This window comes from Saimiri boliviensis, chromosome 11, assembly GCF_048565385.1.
Source record: "Saimiri boliviensis isolate mSaiBol1 chromosome 11, mSaiBol1.pri, whole genome shotgun sequence".
In the NCBI taxonomy this organism is placed as follows: domain Eukaryota; kingdom Metazoa; phylum Chordata; class Mammalia; order Primates; family Cebidae; genus Saimiri; species Saimiri boliviensis.
This window is the reverse complement of record NC_133459.1, coordinates 59,838,925-59,861,213: the sequence shown is the minus strand read 5'-3', so window position 1 is coordinate 59,861,213 and position 22,289 is coordinate 59,838,925.

Genomic DNA, 22,289 nt, shown 5'->3' with positions numbered 1-22,289 from the left:
TATATTTCAGAGTCACTTCCCTTCCGTGTCAGCTCTAAGTGAGATGTTACATGCTTTCCATTCTCATGGTTTTCATGGCAAGGCACAAAGCTAAAATTAATATTGAAAGTAAATTGATGAACTGTAAGTTTTATAATACTTGACCCAATCTGTAACGACTGCTTAGAATTTTAATAATTTAAGCCCACTGATTTTGGTTCCTGCATATCATTCTCCACACTGAAAATGTACCCCATAGGGTCTTTGGAAAGAGCATACCCAAAATGCCAAGCTTTTATGGAAACTTAATATATTCGACATTGCAGGTGCATAAATCTCCATGAAATTGCACTGAGTTAATGCATTTACTGGTGCACGCAATTCAGTAACTACTTTGTAAAAGTCCAAATAAAGATAGATAAGACAGGTAGATATGGAGAGATAATGAGTAAATGTTCCAGCATATATTAACAAGATGAGCTTATTGCTTTCGCAAGGCTATTAGCTTAACTGGAAAAGAATTAATTAATGTTCAAGGTGTTTGAGATGGTTTTAATTGCTGTTTTTCAAAGTCTTAGGAAAATGAACTGTTTTTGCATTTTCTGCCAAATTCAATTATCCTTTCCCAATAGTCAGGGCTAGGGGGTGGAATGTGATGACATAGAGAGTGGGAAGAGAAATACTCAGTTTTGCTTACCATTTTGGCCCCTGAAATAAAGGCACAAGTGACATGAAGCTTGTTTTGTTTACAAAAGTCCTCTTAAGAAGTCTTCCATTTGAGTTCTTTACAGGGATCTTCTATTTTCAGAAAATGTATTTTTCAAGGTCCCTGCAAATGCTCATGCTCACATGCTCACATTTGACTTTTTCCCTTTCTCTCTTTCCTCTTCCTTCCCTTCTGTAGTTTTTGCAGTTCAGCTGTGGGAACATTCAAGCAAATTTTCTTGCAGCATGTTGAAAACATCTGACCACATTCTACCAAGAAGACCCAACCCTTGCTTACCTTTGGAGGACAGAGGTTGTGTGCTTTCCTAGGAGCAGATTTTTGAGTTTATGGAGAGAATATTTCATTTCTTGGAAACTATGTAACTCAAACATATGTATATACACATATACATATACACATAATATAATCAGATAGATAGATAGACAGCAGCAGAAACCTTTCTTTAGATGAGATTTTACACAGAAGTTCATTTTCTAAATCAGATAAGTTTGAAAATGTTCTGGTTGAAGTGGTGACTTTAAAGTAGATGATGAAGGAGAGGGTCTTATTCTTCCCCCAACCTGGTTCCTGGATATCTCCACAAAACGCCTGGGCTACTCAGAGCAGGAGTGGAAAATCACTATACTAATATGAATTCAGTATTGGTCACAATCTCAATATCTGTTACTGTAAGTGAGCAAGAAATGAAAAAGCCACCCAACAGATCTTAATGGGGCCTCTGTCCTCCATAGACAGGCCTCTTCTTACTCTCTGGTCCATGTATTGCAGATATACTGAATGTTTTTCAATTTCTGGGACACAAATCACTTTCTCCTACTTTTAAGGCTTTGAACATGCTCTTCACCCTGTTTGGAATGTGCTATATCCCCTACCTGTGTCATCATCAACTGGCTTAGTCTTACTAACCCTTTAACTTAGAGTGTACTCTTCTCATGTAACACCTCTCACTTTCAGACACCAGCTGCAGTATCCCTAGGATATGTACTCCTATAGTATCAGGTCCATTTATAGTCATTAGCACATAGCACTCCAGATTCAAAGTCTCATTTAGTATCTCTTGCCCATGAACACAGATGCAAAATTCCCATATGAAATATTGCAAGATCAAGTTGGGTTTATTCCAATAAAAATGTTTTTAAAATTCTATACCCATTTATGATAACAAATGAACAAAAATACTTAGCAAATGAAGAATAAGAACATCCTTAATAAGATAAAAGGCCTCTTCAAAACAAAACAACTTAAAAGAGATATCATACTTATTGGTGAAATAGTAAAACCTTCCTCCTGAAAATGGTAATAAAATGCATGCTATCAAGAATTTTATTCAACATCATACTGGAAGTTCTAGTAAACGCAATGAAACAAGGACATACGGGGATAAAGATTGTCAAAGAAGAAAACTGTCATTCACAGGCAACCTGATTGCAAATATATAAAGTCCAAAAGAATTTAAGATAAACATAATTAAGAAATTGATTTAGCTGTTCTCTAGATACAAGGTCAATATGCAAATATCAGTAGTCTTTTTATATACCAGCAACAACAAATTGGAAAATAACATTTGTAAACATTACCATTTATAATAGGAATAAATATAAAGAAAGAAGTGCAACATTACTATACCATAAAACGTTATTTAGAGGAAGCAAAGAAGATCTAAACAAATGAAGGAATATATCATTTTCCTTGGTTGAGAGGATTCTTTCAACCGAGGAACATAATAAATGTCAGTTCTCCCCAGCATAAACTAGAGATTCAGGGCAACCCCATTTAGAATCTCAGGTAGTTTTTTTGGAAATTGACAAGATCGTTTTAATATTTACACAAAAATGCAAATAACGAAATTAGCTTAAGAATTTTTGAAGAAGAACAAAGTTTTAGGACTTATATTACTGTATATCAAAACTCACTACAACATTTCCAAGTGCAATTGAAAAATACACATATTCTGTTATTGTTGATGATCATGTTCCATACATATTCACTAGATTAATATTTTCAATCATATAACGTATTTTTTTAAATATATTTTCAGATTTTATTTTTGGTCTATCTGTTCAATCAGGTACTGAGCAAATGTGTTAAAATCTCTCACTATGGAATAAACTTAACAAAAGAACTATAGGACTTGTGTACTGAGAACCAGGAAGCACAGCTGAAATAAATTAAAGAAGACATGAAGACCTAAATAAGTGAAAAGACATCCCATGGTGATGTATTGCAAAATGTAATATTGTTAAAATAGAAATACTTCCCAAAATAACCTACAAATTCAACATAATTCCTATGAAAATCTCAGATGGCTCTTCCCCACAGAAATTAACAAGCTGATTCTCAAATTCACATGGAAATGCAAGGACCTCCAATAGGAAAGACAATCTTGAAAAAGAAGCACGAAGTTGGAGGGCTCACTTTTTAATTTCAAAACTTACTACAAAACTATAGTAACTAAGACAGTGTGATATTGGCAAAGGGAAAAGCATATAGATCAATGGAATAGAATTAAAAGTTCACACATAAATTCTTACGTTTATGGTCCACTGATTTTCAGCAAGAGAGTCAAGACAATTCACTGGGGAAAGATAGTCTTTTCAACAGATGTTTATACAACTGGATATCCACAGCAAAAGAATACAGTTAAACTCCCCTACCTCACACCACATGCAGAAATTAACTCAACATGCTTTATATCCTAAATGTAGCAGCTGAAACTAAAACACTGTTAGAAGGAAACAGAGGTAAAGTTCTATGACCTTAGATTAGGCAACAGTTTCTTAGATGTGACAGTAAAAGTGCAAGTGATAACAATAAAAATAGCTAAATCAAAATTAAATACATTTTAAATAGATTAATCAAAATAAAAGACTTTCGTGCTTCAAAGGACATATCACAAAAGTGAAATTGAAAATCTTATATCGAATAAGAAACTTGCACTCAAAATATGTAAAGAACTTTTACAACTCAATAATAGAAAGACAATTCAGTTTTTAAAATGGACAAAGTATTTGAATAGACATTTCTCCTAAGAAGATAAAGAAATGGCCAACAGCACACGAAAAGATTCTCAACATCATTAGTCCTTAGGGAAATGCAAATAAAAACTACAATGAGGTATCACTTTATACCTACTAGTAAGACTAGACTTAAAATAACAACAACAATCCAAAATACCAAGTGTTGTGAAGCATATGGGGAAATTGGAAACCTTAAACATTGCTGGTAGGAATATAAAACGGTGAAGCTGCTGTGGAAAAGTCTGCTGGTTCTTCAAAAAGTTAAACATAGAATTACCATATGATCCAGCAATTTCACTCCTAGGTATACAACCAAAGGAATTGAAAGTAGTAACTGTAACAGATATTTGTATGCCAATGTTCATTGTAGCATTCTTCAAAATAGCCAACAAGTGGAAACAATCCACCTTCCCATTAACAGACAAATGAGTAAACAAAATGTGATGTACACATACAATAAACTATTCCACTTCAAAAGGAAATGAAGTTCTGATACATGTTAAAACATGAATGAACTTTAAAAACTTTATGCTAAGTGAAATAAGCCTGACACAGAAGAACAAATATTGTATAATTCACATACATAAAATGTCTAGAATAGGTAAATTCATAGACACAGAAAGATTAGAGGTTACCAGGGGCTGGAGAGAAGGGGAAGGGGGATTTAAAGTTATTGCTTAGTGATTACAGAGTTTCTGTATGGAGTGTTTCTTAGAGTTTCTGTATGGAGTGATCAAAGCTTTGGAAATAGTGGTGATGGTTGCACAAGTGTGTAAATGTAATTAATGCCACTGAATTGTACACTTAAAAATTGGTTTAAGTGGCAGATCTTATGATTTTACCACAATTAAAAAAATTAATATTCAAATACAGCAAAGACTACTGAATTTTACAACTTAAATGGGTTAATTACATGTTATGTAAATCATATCTCAATAAAGCTGTTAAAAATGGGCAAAAGATTTGAACAGCATTTTTTTCTGAAAAAGATATACAAATGGCCAAGAAGCACATGAAAAGATGCTAAACATTGTTAGTCATTAGGGAAATGCAAACAAAACCACAATGAGATATCACTTGACACTGACTAGGATGACAATAATTACAAACATAAAAACAAACAACAAAAAAAAACTAGACAATAGCATGTGTTGGCAAGAGTGCAGAGAAACTGGAAGCCTTATGCCTTGCTGGCAGGAATGCAAAATGATATGCAACCAATTTACAAAACAATTTAGCAATTCCTCAAAAGTTAAACAGAGTTACCATTTGACCCAGCAATTTCACTCTTAGCAATGTACCCAGGATAACAGGAAAACATTTATCTACACAAAAACCTGTACACAAATACTCCAAGCAACATTATTCATAAAGCCCCCAAGTAGAAATTAACCCAAATGTTCAACTGATGAATGAATACATTAAATGTGGTATATCCTTAGAATGGAATATGATTTACCCATGTAAAGGAATGAAGTACTGGTACATGCTTCCATGCTATACCATGGATGAACATTGAAAATATTATGTGAAAAAAGTCAGACACAAAAGGCCTTATGTCATATGATTATACTTATATGAAATGCCCAGAATTGGTAAATCTGTAGAGCAGAAGGTAGATAACAATATATTGAAAGCATTTTATTAGGAACAAAAATTTTGAATTGTTATCTATTCCTGGCAGAACGACCCTTTTATCATTATGAAATATCAGTCTTCATCCCCAGCAATGCTTCTTGCCTTGAAATATATTTTGTCTGATAACAATATAGCTACCCTGTTTGTTTTGGTTAGACTTGTATTTCTCTTGACATACTTTTATTTTCAACCCTATTCAACCCTTCTATATTCTTACATTCACATTGTATCACTTGTAAGCACCATGCAGCATTTTGTTTGTTTCACTTATTCTTTGTCTTTTAATTGGAATTTTGTTTGATTTCATTAGTCTGTATTTTGATTGGAATCTTTATTTCATTAAAATATAACGTAATTACCTTTTTATGTGGACTGAAATTTACTATTGTGCTATTTCAAAAATTTGTTTTGCCTTTTCTTTCTCTTTATTTTTTAATTTTTATTTTAGAGATGAGGTCTCACAGTGGCTATTCATAGATGCTGATCAGAGCACCGACAGCTCTGGACTCCTGGGCTCAAGTGATCCTCCAGCCTCAGCTTCCTCAATAGCTGGGACTACGGGTGTGCACCACCGTGCCTACACCTGTTTCACCTTATTTATGTAGCCTTTTTTCTATTCTTCCTTTCTTCTTTGGGTTAATTTTTAAATTATTTTATTCTTTTTCTATTCCTTTAGTATCTACCCTGGATATTACATTCTGCATACTTGAATTTAAACTCTAGCATGACAACTGTAATACTGCAATGTAATAATATGTATCATACGTTATATGTCATTATGTATATATTCAATTCAAAAAATATAAGAACCTGAGAACACCTTGACTCCATTGTTTACCATCCCAACTTTTGTGCTTTGTTGTCATGTATTTTAATTCTCTATGTGTTTTATACAACACAACACATTACTGTTGTGTTTTATGCAGCCAATAATAATTTAAGTTTCTCTAAGATTTTTCTTTTCTGTTGCTCTTTCCTTTCTGTATCTCCAGGCTTCTGTGTGGGATAATTTTTCTTCTGCCTGAATATCTTTAGTATTTTCTTCAGTGTGCATCTGCTGTCTAAAAATGTCTTGAGTTTGCCTTCATTTTTGAAATATTTGATTCTAGGCTGCCAGTGAGGGGGTTTAGGACGCCTTACCCCAAAATATGCTACCTCAGCATGTTAAGAAACAGCAGAAGCAGAGAGATCCTCCTGACCTTCCACCCTTCTCTCCCTTCTTCCCTGAAGTCAGAAAGGATTATCTGACGTCCCCCTGACACAGGTCATAAGACTCACTTGTGACAAGTGCCCTCCCTGTACCCCTGGAGAACAGAGATTCTGATCCCTGAATATGAAGGGTCACAGAGAAGAATCTGAACAATTGGGTCTTGCTAAGTTTCCCTCAGTTTATTACCATTAGGTCACACCCTTTTTTTCCTATGTATTTCTCCACAACTGTCCATTCCTCATCAAATCTGTCATAAAAATACTCAGGTTTACGGGCGTGGTCCAAACACTTTGGGAGGTGAGGTGGGCAGATCACCTAAGGTTGGGAGTTCGAGACCAGCCTGACCAACATGGAGAAACCCCATCTCTACTAAAAATACAAAATTAGCCAGGTGTGGTGATATATGCCTGTAATCCCAGCTACTCAGGAGGCTGAGGCAGGAGCATCGCTTGAACCCGGGATGTGGAGGTTGTGGTGAGCCGAGATCGCGCCATTGTATTCTAGCCATGGCAATAAGAGTGAAACTTTGTCTGAAGAAAAAGCAAACAAACAAACAAACAAAAACCCTCAAGTTTAACTGTTTCTTTGGGTATTGGTATTCTTAGGAAGTCACTCGTGTCTTGTAAAACTTAAATAATAATTCGTTTGCTTTTCTTTTGTTAGTCTGTCTTTTGTTTGTAGGTGCTTCAGTCCTGAACCTAAGATGAGTGAGGAAAACATGTTTTTCTCCCCTAAACCAGTTAGAGTTTGTCTACTTTATTTTATTTTTAAAAGCTGGATCTGACTCATCACATTTATTTCATAAACCACCAATGGTTGCAACTGGTAGACTGAAAAACACTGCTATAGACCGTGCTTCTGGACATCCAGCTATTTCAAGCCTTCCTGAGAAATCATGTGGTTCCCAGAGTGAAGGATCTCCATCAAGCCCGCCAAACACTAACCACTCCGACAGAGAAGGCCTTTGGAATCTATACTTCATAGTCCTCAGTTTCCCAGTCTCCACAGGCTGAGTCTGAATCAAACTTCAGAATGACAAGATAGTTTCTACCCAGTAAAGGAACTAGAAATCAGACTACTCCTGTTGCCACTCCAATCACAGGATTGAAAAAACATACAAAGGGTCCTTCTCATCCACAGGTTCTGCATTGTGGATCAAAAATATCCAGAAAAAAAAAAAAAACCAATATAATGATAAAAATAATACACATAAAAAACCAATACAGTATAACAACGATTTACATACTCTAGATCAGCGGTCCCCAACATTTTCGGCACCAGGGGCCGGTTTCATGGAAGACCTCAGTCAGATCATCAGGCATTAGTTAGATTCTCATAAGGAACAGGCAACCAAGATCCCACATGCGCAGTTCACAATAGCATTCGTGCTCCTGTGAGAATCTAATGCCAATGCTGATCGGACAGGAGGCAGAGCTCAGGTGGTAATACTCACCCACCACTCACCTCCTGCTGTGCAGCCCAGTTCCTAACAGGCCACAGACTGGTACTGATTTGTGGCCTAGGGGTTGGGGACCCCTGCTCTTTATCACTTACTAAGTCATCTAGAGATGACAAAGTATACAGGAGGATGTGTGTAGGTTAGATGCAAATACTATACTATTTTGTGTTAGAGACTTGGATATCTGCAGATTTTGGTAATCATGGGGGTCCTGGAATCAATCCCTCATGGACACCAGGAAACAACTGTATATTAAATCCCTTCCAACTTACAAAGTCATTGACCCACCTTAGCTCTCAGAACCTGAATAGAACCAAGTGGAGGTAGGTTGAGGTAACCTAAAATTCTGAGATTCACTCATAATTTTCAGCATTTATTGAGTGTCTAATTCATGCAACTCATCTCCATAATGTATGGCATTCCCCTCAAAGGACGTGGACTTGTGTGACCCTAACTGGCCTTTCTCTTTACTGTGTATTGTTGAATGAATGCCACCAACTCATGTCTACTGTTTTACCTCCACATGTCTACTGTTCTTCCCTTCTTCACAAGCCACTTCTGCGTGACCCCATGCATTCTAGCTACTCTAATACTCTCAATCAGGTCATCGTCAAAGATGTTTGGGAGTTTGGGAGCCATTTTTCTCTTTGGTTAATCAATTTTTTTGAGACAGCGTCTCGCTCTGTCATCAGGGTGGAGTGCAGTGGCATGACTCAGCTCCTGTAATCTCTGCCTCCCGGGTTCAAGAGATTCTCCTGCCTCAGCCTCCTGAGTAGCTGGGATTACAGGCACACACCACCACACCCAGCTAATTTTTGTATTTTTAGTAGAGACAGTGTTTCACCATGTTGCCCAGGATGGTCTAGATCTCCTGATCTTGTAATCTGCCCACCTCGGCCTCCCAAAGTGCCGGGAATACAGGCATGAGCCACTGAGTATTTTTAGAACCTAGGTACTCGCCGGGCGCGGTGGCTCAAGCCTGTAATCCCAGCACTTTGGGAGGCCGAGGCGGGTGGATCACGAGGTCAAGAGATCGAGACCATCCTGGTCAACATGGTGAAACCCCGTCTCTACTAAAAATACAAAAAAATGAGCTGGGCATGGTGACGCGTGCCTGTAATCCCAGCTACTCAGGAGGCTGAGGCAGGAGAATTGCCTGAGCCCAGGAGGCGGAGGTTGTGGTGAGCCGAGATTGTGCCATTGCACTCCAGCACTCCAGCCTGGGTAACAAGAGTGAAACTCCGTCTCAAAAAAAAAAAAAAAAAAAAACCTAGGTAATCTTCTGGTTCTAGATATACAGGCCCTACCATTGTAGAACCCTGTGAAGTAAGGAACACAGATAACAAATAAATACCTAATCTTGTCCAGTTACGGCAAGAGTGTGCATAAGGATAACACGAAAGAGAAACAGAACCTGACGGTGGTATCTTAGAAAATGTGGTTAGCAAAGTTTTCTCTGAGGAGGTAAAATCTGTGCAAAGATCTCAACCATGTGAGATAGCAAACCATGAAAAAACTTGTTGCACATACACTTTCAGATAGAGAATAGCTAACACAAAAATCCTGCAATTGAAGCACACTTGTACCATTCAGAGCAGAGCAGAGGCCTGTGTGGCTGAATCACAGTGAGCAGGAGAGGGGCTGTTAGGAAATTAGGTCGGACAGGTGGTTAGGAGCTAGAGCATGCTGTTGGATGTCATTTCTATGTCTTCAATGTGACTTTAGTAAGTAGATTATTATTTTAATGTTTATCTTTCTTGTATGAAACTAACATATAGTTTTATTTCTCCAGGGTTTCTTAATCACTTGTTCAAAAGTCTGGACATAAACAAATTTAATCTAAGCCACGGCCCTAGTAATAGCATGGGTTTTAGGGTCAAATTGGCTTAACTTTTGGGCCCATCTGTAAAATGAGGATAAGTTTTTCTGTCCCATCTGGTTGCTATGAGGATTAAATGACATAATATATAATGTGAAAACATTCAGCACAATGCCTAACACTCAGATGACACTTAAATTTTAGTTTTGTGTTACCAGAGCATGAGATAGTGGAGGGTGGGAATGAGGGTCCCTGGGGAGACCAGCATTAGCTCACATCATTAGCACTGTCTCACATGCTAGGTCAATGATGAGATTTTATCCTGATAGTGAGGCCCCTTTGAAGGGTTTTGAGAAGAGAATGAGATTATTCAGTGAAAGATGGATTTGCAAAGGTGGTGGCAGTGGTGGGAGACATTAGGGGAGGGTCAGGAGACAGCAAGTACCAGCAAGAAGGCCATTGATGCATTCTTTTCCTTTTTTGAGACAGTCTTGTACTGTCACCAGAGCTGGAGTGTGATGGTGCGATCTTGGCTCACTGCAACCTCCACCTCCCAAGTTCAAGCGATTCTCCTGCCTCAGCCTTCCGAGTAGCTGGGATTACAGGCACCTGCCATCACGTCCAGCTAATTTTTAAATATTTAGTAGAGATGGGGTGTCACTATGTTGGCCAGGCTGGTCTCGAACTCCTGACTTTGTGATCTGCCCACCTTGGCCTCCCAAAGTGCTGGGATTACAGGCATGAGCCACTGCACCCAGCCACCACTGCAGTGTTCTTGGTAAGAAATGAGGAGAGCCTGCGTGGTGTGCAAATATTTTCTCCCTTTCTGTAGTTTGTCTCTTCACTCTGTTGATCGTTTCTTGTCTGTGCAGAAGCTTTTAGTTTGATGTAATATCGTTTGTCTGTTTTTGCATTTGTTGTCTGTGACTTTGGTTTATATCCCAAAATCATTACTCAGACGAAGGTCATGCCTGAAGCTGTTCCCTCATGTTTTCTTCTAGCAGTTTTACAGTTTGGAGTCTTACATTTAAATATTTAATCCATGTTCAGTCGATTCTTCTATAATATGTGAGATAAAGGTCTAATTTCATTTTTCTGCATGTGGATATTCAGTTATCCCAACACCATTTATTGAAGAGAATGCTCTTTCTCCATTGTGTGTTTTTGGCACCTTTGTCAAAAATCAATTAACCGTAAATGCGCAGATTTATTTTTGGGCTCTCTATTCTGTTGCATTGGCTTATGTGTTTATTTTTATGACAGTAGCATGCTAATAAGCCGCTAATATTCAAAATACATAAGGAACCTAAACAACTCAATAGTAAGAAAATGAATAACCTGATTTTAAAATGGACAAAGGACCTGAATAGACATTTCTCAAAAGAAGACATACAAATGACCAACAGGTATAAGAAAAAATGCTCAAAATCTCTAATCATTGGAGAATTACAAATTAAAACCATGATGAGACATTCCTTTACACCTGTTAGGATGGCTACTATGAAAAAGGTAAAAGATAACAAGTGTTGGCAAGGACATGGAGAAAAGGGAGCTTCTGTATAGTGTTGGTGGAAATGTACGTTAGTACAGCCATTATGAAAAACAGTATGGAGGTTTCTCAAAACGTTAAAATTAGAAGTTTTGGAGATCCAGCAACCTCGCTACTGTGTACATATCCAAAGGATATGAAGCCAGCATGTTGAAGAGGTGTCTGCATGGCTGTATTTATGCGGCACTGTTCACGATAGCCAAGACATGGGATCAAACTAAGTGTCCATCATCAGATAAATGAATGAAGAAGTTGTGGTCTATGTATACAATGGAATATTCTTCAGCTTTAAAAAAGAAGGAAATTCTGCTATTTGCAACAATAAGGATGATCATCAAGGGTATTATGCTAAGTGAAACAAGCCAGGCAGAGAGTCGAACACTGCATGATATCATTCACATGAGGAATCTAAAAAAAGTGCAATTGATAAAAGTAGAGAGTAGGATGGTGGCTACAGGAGCTGGGGGTGGGGAGTTGAGGAGATGCAGAAACAACAACAACAGTGATGAGAGCCTTTGCTCCCGGGGAGTGGGGGTGGGGTGGGAAATGAATTAAGAGATGCTTGTAGTTCCCAAAGCTGTTCGTTGGTGCCATCAAGAGAGCTTGGCCTCTGCCTACGTGGCCCCTCTCCTTCTGCACCTGCCTGTCTGCTCCTCACCCTCATCTTGAGCATCTTCTGCTCAGGAAAGCCCTTTTTCGCCCTCAAGCTGGCTATAGATGCCTTTCCTATTGTTCCTTCCTTTGCTCCTTGGCTCTCCTGGAAAGATCTTTCCTGTGTCTCCCCTTCACCTCCCTTCTTGGCATGACAGCAAGGACTGCAGTCCCTTCTCTTTTTTGAGAAGTGCTCAGTCAATGTTAGTTGCTCACATTCACCCTGGCGTTGTGATTTCCAAACAGAAGTTGGTTAAGCCCTGGGAATGCTTCTGTGTTCACTAAGAACCATTCATCCCTTGTAATTATAAGGTCCCAGGTTTTAAGACCAATATGCATTCTTTTAATGTCAGAACAGCATGTGCCCCATAACAAGAATATGTCCCACTGCCCAGACTTATTGTTTTGGGATTACGGTTTCTAAGAGGAAGCTGGCTTTCATGCCCAGTAACTAGGTTGCTGTTGTTTGGCCTCTATCCTTGAAAACTTGTAATTTATTGATTTCGATATTCACGTTGTGTCCAGTCACAAGATGTGCAGTTAGCAGAGGCAGGCCTGAGATTAAGAATAGCCTGGGGAATGGTTCTAATAATTAAACCAGCTTATTGGGTAGCATAGCAGGCATATTCACCCTGGGAGCCTATTGTGCTTAAAATATACTTTAACAAATTACATCCCCAACGGGCTGGGATGCCCCAAACAGGAGCACCTTTCAGGTTGCTCCATAAAGACAATTCCTTACAACAAAACCAGTGAGTTGGGGGAAGACCATATTTCAAACCTGAAACAAAGAAAAATGAGAAGGCAAGCAAAGAGGGGCCTTGTCAGCAGAACTGTTCCTTTCATTAGAGATACATGGCTCTCTACTCAAGATCTGGCATTCTGGGAGCAAAATAGGCTGAAGGAATAGTAGTAGAAAGAGGATTTGCACATGAGGAATATTGCAGACACAGCGTACATAAGCTCTAAAATCAGAAAGCTCATTATTAATACCATTATTACTAATACATTAGTAACAACAATAACAATAACAAACACTTATGTAGAACTTACTGTTTGCCAGACATTGTTCTAAGCTTATGTGTGTTAATTCATTTTATTCTCATAGGAACCCTATGAGACAGGTGCCATTATTACGATCCTCATTTTACAGAGGAGAAAACCAAGGCATATAGAGGTTAAGTTGCCTAAGGTGACATAAGTAGTGAGCAGTGGTGATGGTCTCCAAAGTTAATTTTCTTAGCTACTTTGCTTATCAGCTACTCACCTTGGTGGATTCATTTAAGGTCCTTGATTTAAGTTATCTCACCTGTCACATGAGGCTAATAGTAACAACATGGCAAGGTTGTTCTGAGTGGTCATATAGTACACACTCAATAAATAGTGAATGAGAATTAGAAAGTGATGTAGTGAGAAGAAGCCTGGAAGGACATAGCTTTTTAATAGTTTTGGGTTGTAAGCTACAGAAACGGACTCATCCAGGCAAGAAATGAATTTATCGAAGGGATATAGGGTATCTTAAGTTGAGACCTCAGGAGACAGTTTATCAGATGGAGATTTTTCTGCAGGATATCTACTGGAGAATGTTCTTGGCAACAAAACTCATGAGGGAGTGAGCGAAGCAGAACTGGGCAGAAGGAGAAGTTGAACTGTGATCAGGTACAACAAAAGCCTCACCTGATTGACCAGGAATGGTCCTTCAGAGTTGTTCCAAGGGAGACCACCCCTAGGGTAAGGTAGCACGCTTGAGAGAAGGGCAATTCTTGGGGTGAGATGTGTCTGTGGTGTCAGTATTGTACCCTTCCAGCAGGTGCAGGAATAACTGCCTCCATCTGGGTGGCGCCCACAGCATCCTCTGCAGCAGGCAATGCTCAGAGCTGAAGCTCAGTCAAATGGTCAGACCTCACAAGGGAAGTGGCTGGGCTGAACTGAGGAGCAAAGGCAGCAGGGACAGATGGAGCATCTGTCCGAAGTCACACTGCCACTCTGCTGGGTCACTGTTCAAATCCCAGGCAGAGAACATCTGGACGGGTCTCAGCTGGGTTGCATGTCCACCTGTCGATCAGGATGGGTGGAGCTCTTTCGTCAAAAGTTCTTCCAAAGCTGGAGTTAAAGTAAATTCTAAGTGTAACCCTCCAAAGAACAGGAAATGGATGCTAGGTGGACAAAATAGTAGATATCCACAGACCTCAAAATCAGGAGACTTGGGGAGAATTTCTGGATATACTCTGGGATTGAGAGTTTGCCAGAAACCTTCAATTATTTCTGTATTTGTGTGCTGCCCTTTTGCACTTGTCTTTACAGCTCCTCTTATCAAGAGATGGAGACTTTCTCTGTCCCTTGAATCTGTGCTGGACTTGTCATTCGCTTTGAACAGTAGAATGCTGTGAAAGTGACATTGCACCACTTTGGAAGCTAGGCCTAAGAGGTCTTAAGTACACCCACCCTCTCATGGGATCCTTCCAAGGTGTCATGTGAATAGCCTTGGGCTAATCTGCTGCAAGATGAAAGACCTCGTGGAGCAGAGGTGAGCCATCTTAACTGAGACCACCACAGGCTGGCCCTGAGATGACTCTGCAGCTGACTGCACATATGAGTGAGTGAGTGAGTTCCGTCAAGACCAAGTGAGCACAGCCCAAAATCCGGATCCACAGAACAATGAGCTAAGTATATGTTTGTTGCTCTAGCCACTAAGTTTTGGGGCAGCTTGTTACATAGCAAAAGCTAACTGATACATACTACTAATATACTGTGTGACTTTAAATAAGGAGTATATCTTCTCTGGTTTTCCTCTCTGAGGAATGAAGGGATTGCACAAATGAGGATTCTTCCTGATCAGATAGTTCACAAATCTGGGATGGACCAGAAGGCCAGTCAGACTTCCAGAAAGCAGAGCTTAAAGCTGTCATACACCCAGCCAGCCACCTACTTAGTGTATAGGGGTCACTGAGCTATCTCCAGGATCTCCAATAAGGTGGGAAACACCATCAGGTGAGGACAGAAAAGCAGCAATGATGTCGATGCAGCTCTTTCTGATGCGCAGTGAGTCATAGGGTGACCACCACAACCGTAGTTCACAGAAGGTAGGGAAACACAACTCCTTTCTTTCCCAGGGTTGTGGTGACCTCCTCCACCTCTGAATTCTGGCAGCTCTGTGCACAGGGTTTATGGATGCTTCCTCTACCCACAGCTTTCTTGAGGTATGATTTGACAAACAATTGTAAAATTGTAAGGTGTGCACTATGATTATTTGACATATTTATAGAGTGAAATTACCACACTCGAATTAGTTTACACGCCCATCACCTCACATAGTTAACTTTTGTGTATGTGTGTGTAATGAGAACATTTAAGCTTTACTCTTCTAGCAAATTTCAAGTGTACAACACAGCGTTAATTACAGTCATGAGGCTATACATGAGATCCTCAGAACTCATCCATTTTATAACTGAACGTTTGTACCTTTGACCGTCTCTTCACTTTCCCCCACCCCTAATGGGGAAACCATCATTCTATTCTCTCCAACTACTATTCTAGTCTGTTGCAATGAGTTCAACTTTTTTTTTTCAACTTTTAAGTTCCAAGGTACATGTGCAGGATGTACAGATTTGTTACACAGGTGAACGTGTGCCATGGTGGTTTATTACATAAATCAACCCATCCATCACTTTGGTATTAAGCCCAGCATCCATTAGCTAACTATTCTTCCTGATGTTCTCCCTCCCCCAACCCCTTCAACCGACAGGCCCCAGTATATGTTGGTCCCCTTCATGTGTCCATGTGTTCTCATCATTCAGCTCCTAGTTATAAGTGAGAACATGCGATGTCTGATTTTCTGTTCCTGTGTTAGTTTGTTGAGGATAAACAGCTTCTAGTTTCATCCATGTCCCTGCAAAGGACATGTTCTCATTCCATTTTATGGCTGCATAGTATTCCATGGTGTACATGTACCACATTTTCTTTGTCCAGTCTATCATTGAAGGGTGTGTGGGTTGATTCCATGTCTTCGCTATTGTGAATAGTGCTGCAATGAACATACATGCGCATGTATCTTTATAATAGAATCATTTCTATTCCTTTGGATATATACTCAGTAACAGGATTGCTGAGTGAAATGGTATTTCTGTCTTCCTAAGTGAGATCATACAATATTTGTCTTTCTCTGTCTGACTTCTTCACTTAGCATAATGCCCTCAAGTTTCATCTATATTGTCCCAGATGGCAGGATTTTCTTCTTTTCTTATGCCAAAATTATATAATATGTAATAAATACTATTATGTGTGTGTGTGTGTGTGTGTGTGTGTGCATGCATAGATAGATAGATACATAGATAGATAGATATCCATTCATCCATTGACAGATACTTAGGTTGTTTTGGCTATTATGAATAATGCTGAAATTAACATCAGAGTGCAGATATCTCTTTGATATACTGATTTTGTTTCCTATGGAAACAAACCCAGAAGTGGGATTGCTGATTCATATGGTTGTCCTATATTTTTTTTTTTTTGAGGAAATTCTCTACTGTTTTATAATGGCTCTACCAATTTACATTCCCACCAGCAGTGTACAAGGGTTTCTTTTTCTCCATATTATCATCAACGCTTATCTCTTATCATTTTTTTGAGATGGAGTCTTGCTCTGTCACCCAGGCTAAAGTGCAGTGGTGTGATCTTGACTCACTGCAACCTCTACTTCCTGGGTTCAAGCAATTCTCCTGCCTCAGCCTCCCAAGTAGCTGGGATTACAGGCACCCATCACCATGCCTGGCTAATTTTTGTATTTTTAGTAGAGACAGGGTTTCACCATCTTGGTCAGGCTGGTCTTGAACTCCTGACCTTGTGATCCACCCACCTTGGCCTCCCAAAGTTCTGGGATTACAGGCATAAACCACCTCACCCAGCCTTTTTTAAAAATAATAGTCATCTATTATTGTCATCTGTTATAATAGTCATCTATTTTTGACATAGGTGATATTTCATTGTGGTTTTGATTTGCATTTCCCTGATGACTAGTGATGATGAGAACCTTTTTGTTGTATACCTGTTGGCCATTTGTATGTCTTTTTAAAAGTAAAAATAAAAGTTTAATAATCCCCTCCTGGCACACAGATTCAAGTTGCCCTTAACATACACTCCCTGTACATACACTCCCTGTACACTCCCTGTAGTCTTCATTGGACAGATGTCTATTCAGGTTTCTTGCCATTTTAAAATTGGATTATTTGTTTGCTATTGAGTTGTGTGAATTTCTTATGTATTTTAGATATTAACTCCTTATCAGATAGATAGTTTGCAAATATTTTCTCCCGTTCCATAGATCTTTTCATTTTGTTGATCATTTCCTTAGATGTACAGAAGCTTTTTAGTTTGATGTAGTCCTTCTTGTCTATTTTTGCTTTTGTTGTTTGTGTGCTTTTGGTGTCATATCCAAAAAATCGTTGCCAAGAATAATGCCAAGAAGATTTTCCCTATGTTTACTTCTAGGAGTTTTACAGTTTTGGGTCTTACATTTAAGTCTTTAATCCATTTTGAGTTAATTTTTGTGAGTGGTGTATGATAGGAATCCAATTTCATTCTTTTGTCTGTGAATATCCAGTTTTTCCAACACCGTTTCTCAGAGACTATCCATTCTCCATTGTGAATTCTTGGAGCCTTTGTCAAATATTAGTTGACCATATATGCATGCGTTTATTTCTGGGCTCTTGATTCTGTTCCATTGGTCTGTGTGTCTGTTTTATGTGATATATGCATTCTTTCAGCCCAGTTTTGTCATTCAAATTGGTACCTCCTTTCCTGTCTACACATCTGCTTTTCCTTAACTGAAGCCAAAGATGCAGAGTTGGGGAGGCAGTTAATCTCAGATTCTTCCCCACATACAAATCCAAACCAACTGTCTACTTCTCAAATGAAGACTGTGGCCCACAATGAGCTGGTATGTATGTATGCATGTGGGGGTTTAGTTAGCTAATTAGTTAGTTGGCTCTTCTAGTTTTTAGTAATGATTTTTTTAGTTCTTGCAACATTTATTGAAGGCATGTTATATACGATGCATTATATCAGCTGCTTTCATGTATACTATGATTATCATCATTTTCCAAATGAGAAAAAAGAGGTTCAGAGAAGCTGGTATATAACTTTTTAAAGGCCACACAGCTAGTAAGCAGCAGGACTGAAACAAGCACAAAGCTTTTGAAGCTTAATTTAAGTATTCTTTGTCCTATTATGGGTAACTAACCAAGCCAGGAGCCTCTGCCTGAGCTGTGTGACCACTCAAAAAAACAAAAACAACAAAAATTGTGGTTTTTGAGTCCAAGTAGAGGCACTATACCTACATTAAAATAGAGCTTATCTTTAACAACAATTTGAGAGATACTAACACTCTTACAGAATAATGTAACCAGATCATGTGTTTAATAATGTATGTAGCTGATTTCATGTGGATAAAAATATTTATTTTATTATATCCCCAAAAGCCATATATATATATGTACTATATGTATAATGTACATATGATATATATATATGTGTGTGTGTGTGTGTGTGTGTGTGTGTGTATTATTTGGATGACATAATGTATAATAGGACATGGATGGTTTTTTTTGTTTTGTTTTGTTTTTGAGACAGAGTTTCACTATTGTTACCCAGGCTGGAGTGCAATGGTGCGATCTCAGCTCACCGCAACCTCCGCCTCCTGGGTTCAGGCAATTCTCCTCCCTCAGCCTCCTGAGTAGCTGGGATTACAGGCACGGGTTACCAAGCCCCAGCTAATTTTTTGTGTTTTTAGTAGAGACGGGGTTTCACCATGTTGACCAGGATGGTCTCGATCTCTTGACCTCGTGATCCACCCGCCTCGGCTTCCCAAAGTGCTGGGATTATAGGCGTGAGCCACCACGCCAGGTGGCACATGGATGTTTTAAAGCCTGCTCTTGAATTCAGGGCTAATATTTAGCTGGCATGTACTAGAATCACTATCCCAGTTGTCAAATAATGAAATAATTCCATAGTTGGCAGACTACTCTTGCCCTGAATCCTCAGAATACCGTGGCTCAGCTCTCTTGTACTTTATTTGGAGACTCCTCACTCTACTTCCCCATGATCCAGCAACTAAAGGGTTCACAACTGGCCCAGTAGGGCCTCCGGTGCTTAGCCCTAGCACTGCTGTGGGATACTCACTGCTGGGTCTCATCCTCTACCTTAGTCCATTCATCCTGTTGTAACGAAGTATTACAGACTAGGTAGTTTATAAATAATAGGAATTTATTTATTTAAAAAGGAATTTTTCAAATTTGTTCCACAACTTGAATCCAAACACCTTTAGTAGTCAGGGCTTCTTGTAAGATTGTAATTATTTTTGACTTTTTTTCTTAATTGCACTTTAGGTTCTGGGGTACATGTGAAGAACATGCAGGAGTGTTGCACAGGTACCTACATGGCAATGTGGTTTGCTGCCTCCATCCCCATCACCTGTATCTGGCATTTCTCCCCGTGTTATCCCTCCCCATCTCCCCACCCTTTCTGTCCCTCCTCTAGTCCCCAACAACAGACCCCAGTGTGTGATGCTCCCCTCCCTGTGTTCATGTGTTCTCATTGTTCAACACCTGCCTATGAGTGAGAACATGCAGTGTTTGATTTTCTGTTCTTGTGTCAGTTTGCTGAGAGTGATGGTTTCCAGATTCATCCATGTCCCTATAAAGGATACAAACTCATCCTTTTTTATGGCTGCATAGCATTCCATGATGTATATGGGCCACATTTTCCCTGTCCAGTCTATCATCGATGGGCATTTGGGTTGGTTCCAGGACTTTGCTATTGTAAACAATGCTGCAGTCAACATATGTGTGCATGTGTCTTTATAATAGAACAATTTATAATCCTTTGGACATATACCTAGTAATGGGATTGCTAGGTCAGGTGAAATTTCTATTCCTAGGTCCTTGAGGAATAGCCACAGTGTCTTCCACAATGGTTGAACTAATTTATACTCCCACCAACAGTATAAAAGTGTTCCTATTTCTCCACATCGTCTCCAGCATCTGTTGTCTCCAGAATTTTTAATGATCACCATTCTAACTGGCATGAGATGGTATCTCAATGAGGTTTTGATTTGCATTTCTCTAATGACCAGCGATGATGAGCATTTTTTCATATGTTTGTTGGCCTCATATATGTCTTCTTTTGAAAGGTGTCTGTTCATGTCCTTCACCCACTTTTGAATGGGTTTGTTTGTTTGTTTCTTGTAAATCTGTTTTAGTTCTTTGTAGATTCTGGATATTAGCCCTTTGTCAAATGGTAGATTGCAAAAATTTTTCCCATTCTGTTGGTTGCCAGTTCACTCTAATGATTGTTTCTTTTGTTGTGCAGAAGCTCTGGAGTTTAATTAGATCCCATTTGTCTATTTTGGCTTTTGTTGCCAATGCTTTTGATGTTTTAGTCATGAAGTCCTTGCCTATGCCTATGTCCTGAATGGTTTTGCCTAGGTTTTCTTCTAGGGTTTTTATGATGTTAGGCCTTATGTTTAGGTCTTTAATCCATCTGGAGTTAATTTTAGCATAAGGTGTCAGAAAGGGGTCCAGTTTCTTCTTTTTGTACATGGCTAGCCAGTTTTCCCAACACCATTTATTAAACAGGGAGTCCTTTCCCCATTGCTTGTTTTTGTCAGGTTTGTCAAAGTTCAGATGGTGGTAGATCTGTGGCATTGCCTCCAAGGCCTCTGTTATATTCCATTGGTCTATATCTCTGTTTTGGTACCAGCACCATGCTGTTTTGATTACTGTAGCCTTGTAGTATAGTTTAAAGTCAGGTAGCGTGATGCCTCCAGCTTTGTTCTTTTTGCTTAGAATTGACTTGGTTTTGTGGGCTCTCTTTTGGTTCCATATGAAGTTTAAGGTGGTTTTTTCCAGTTCTGTGAAGAGGGTCATAGGTAGCTTGATGGGGATAGTATTGAAACTATAAATTACTTTGAGTAATATGGCCATTTTCACAATATGATTCTTCCTAACCATGAACAGGAAATGTTTTTCCATCTGTTTGTGTCCTCTCTTATTTCCTTGAGCAGTGGTTTGTAGTTCTCCTTGAAGAGGTCTTTTACATCCTTTGTTAGTTGTATTCCTAGGTATTTTACTCTCTTTGTAGCAATTGTGGATGGCAGTTTGCTCTTGATTTGGCTCTCTTTAAGTCTGTTATTGGTGTATAAGAATGCTTGTGATTTGTGCACATTGATTTTGTATCCTGAGACTTTGCTGAAGCTGCTTATCAGTTTCAGAAGATTTTGGGCTGAGACGATGTGGTCTTCTAGATATACAATTATGTCATCTGCAAATAGAGACAATTTGACTTCCTCCTTTCCTAACTGAATACCCTTTATTTCTTTCCTGATTGCTCTGGCTAGAACATCCAATATTATATTGAAGAGGAGTGGTGAGCGAGGGCATCTTTATCTAGTGCCAGATTTAAAAGGGAATGCTTCCAGTTTTTGCCCATTCAGTATGATATTGCCTGTGTGTTTGTCGTAAATAGCTTTTATTATTTTGAGATACATTCTATCAATACCTAGTTTATTGAGAGTTTTTAGCATAAAGGGCTTTGAATTTTGTCAAAGGCCTTCTCTGCATCTATTGATATAATCACGTGGTTTTTGTCTTTGGTTCTGTTCATGTGCTGAATTACATTTCTAGACTTGTGTATGTTGAACGAGTCCAGCTGTGCTTTCTGTGAAACTGTCAGTCCAGAGCATTTCAGATTGCTGGTCTTTGTGGGGGTGACACCTGCTGAGCCAGATCACCTGGCTCCCTGTTTCAGCCCCCCTTTTTTTCTGTTGAATGGGTGACTCTGTCTCCCAGGCATTCCAGGCACCAGTTGAAACAGCCACCCAGATTTGTGTGAGTTTCTGTGCCAAGACCTGCTGCACTGGCTGAAACAGCAGTGCTGGAGACTTGTGGTGCTTTTCTGCCTGGGAATCTCCTGGTCTGTGGTCAGTAAAAACTCATTTGGAAATGTGTTGATCACTCACCCTCTGCGTTCTCACTGGGACCTGCACTCCAGAGCTGTTCCTGTTTGGCCATCTTGGATCAGAAATTTATTTCTTACAGTTACAGAGGCTGGGAAATCTAAGATCAATGTACTGGAAGGTTTGGTGTCTGATAAGGGCCTGGATTCTGCTTTCAATATGGTACCCTGAAGGGCAAAAAAGAATCTAGGGTGCTCCCTTCCACCTCTTTTGTAAGATGTTAATCCCATC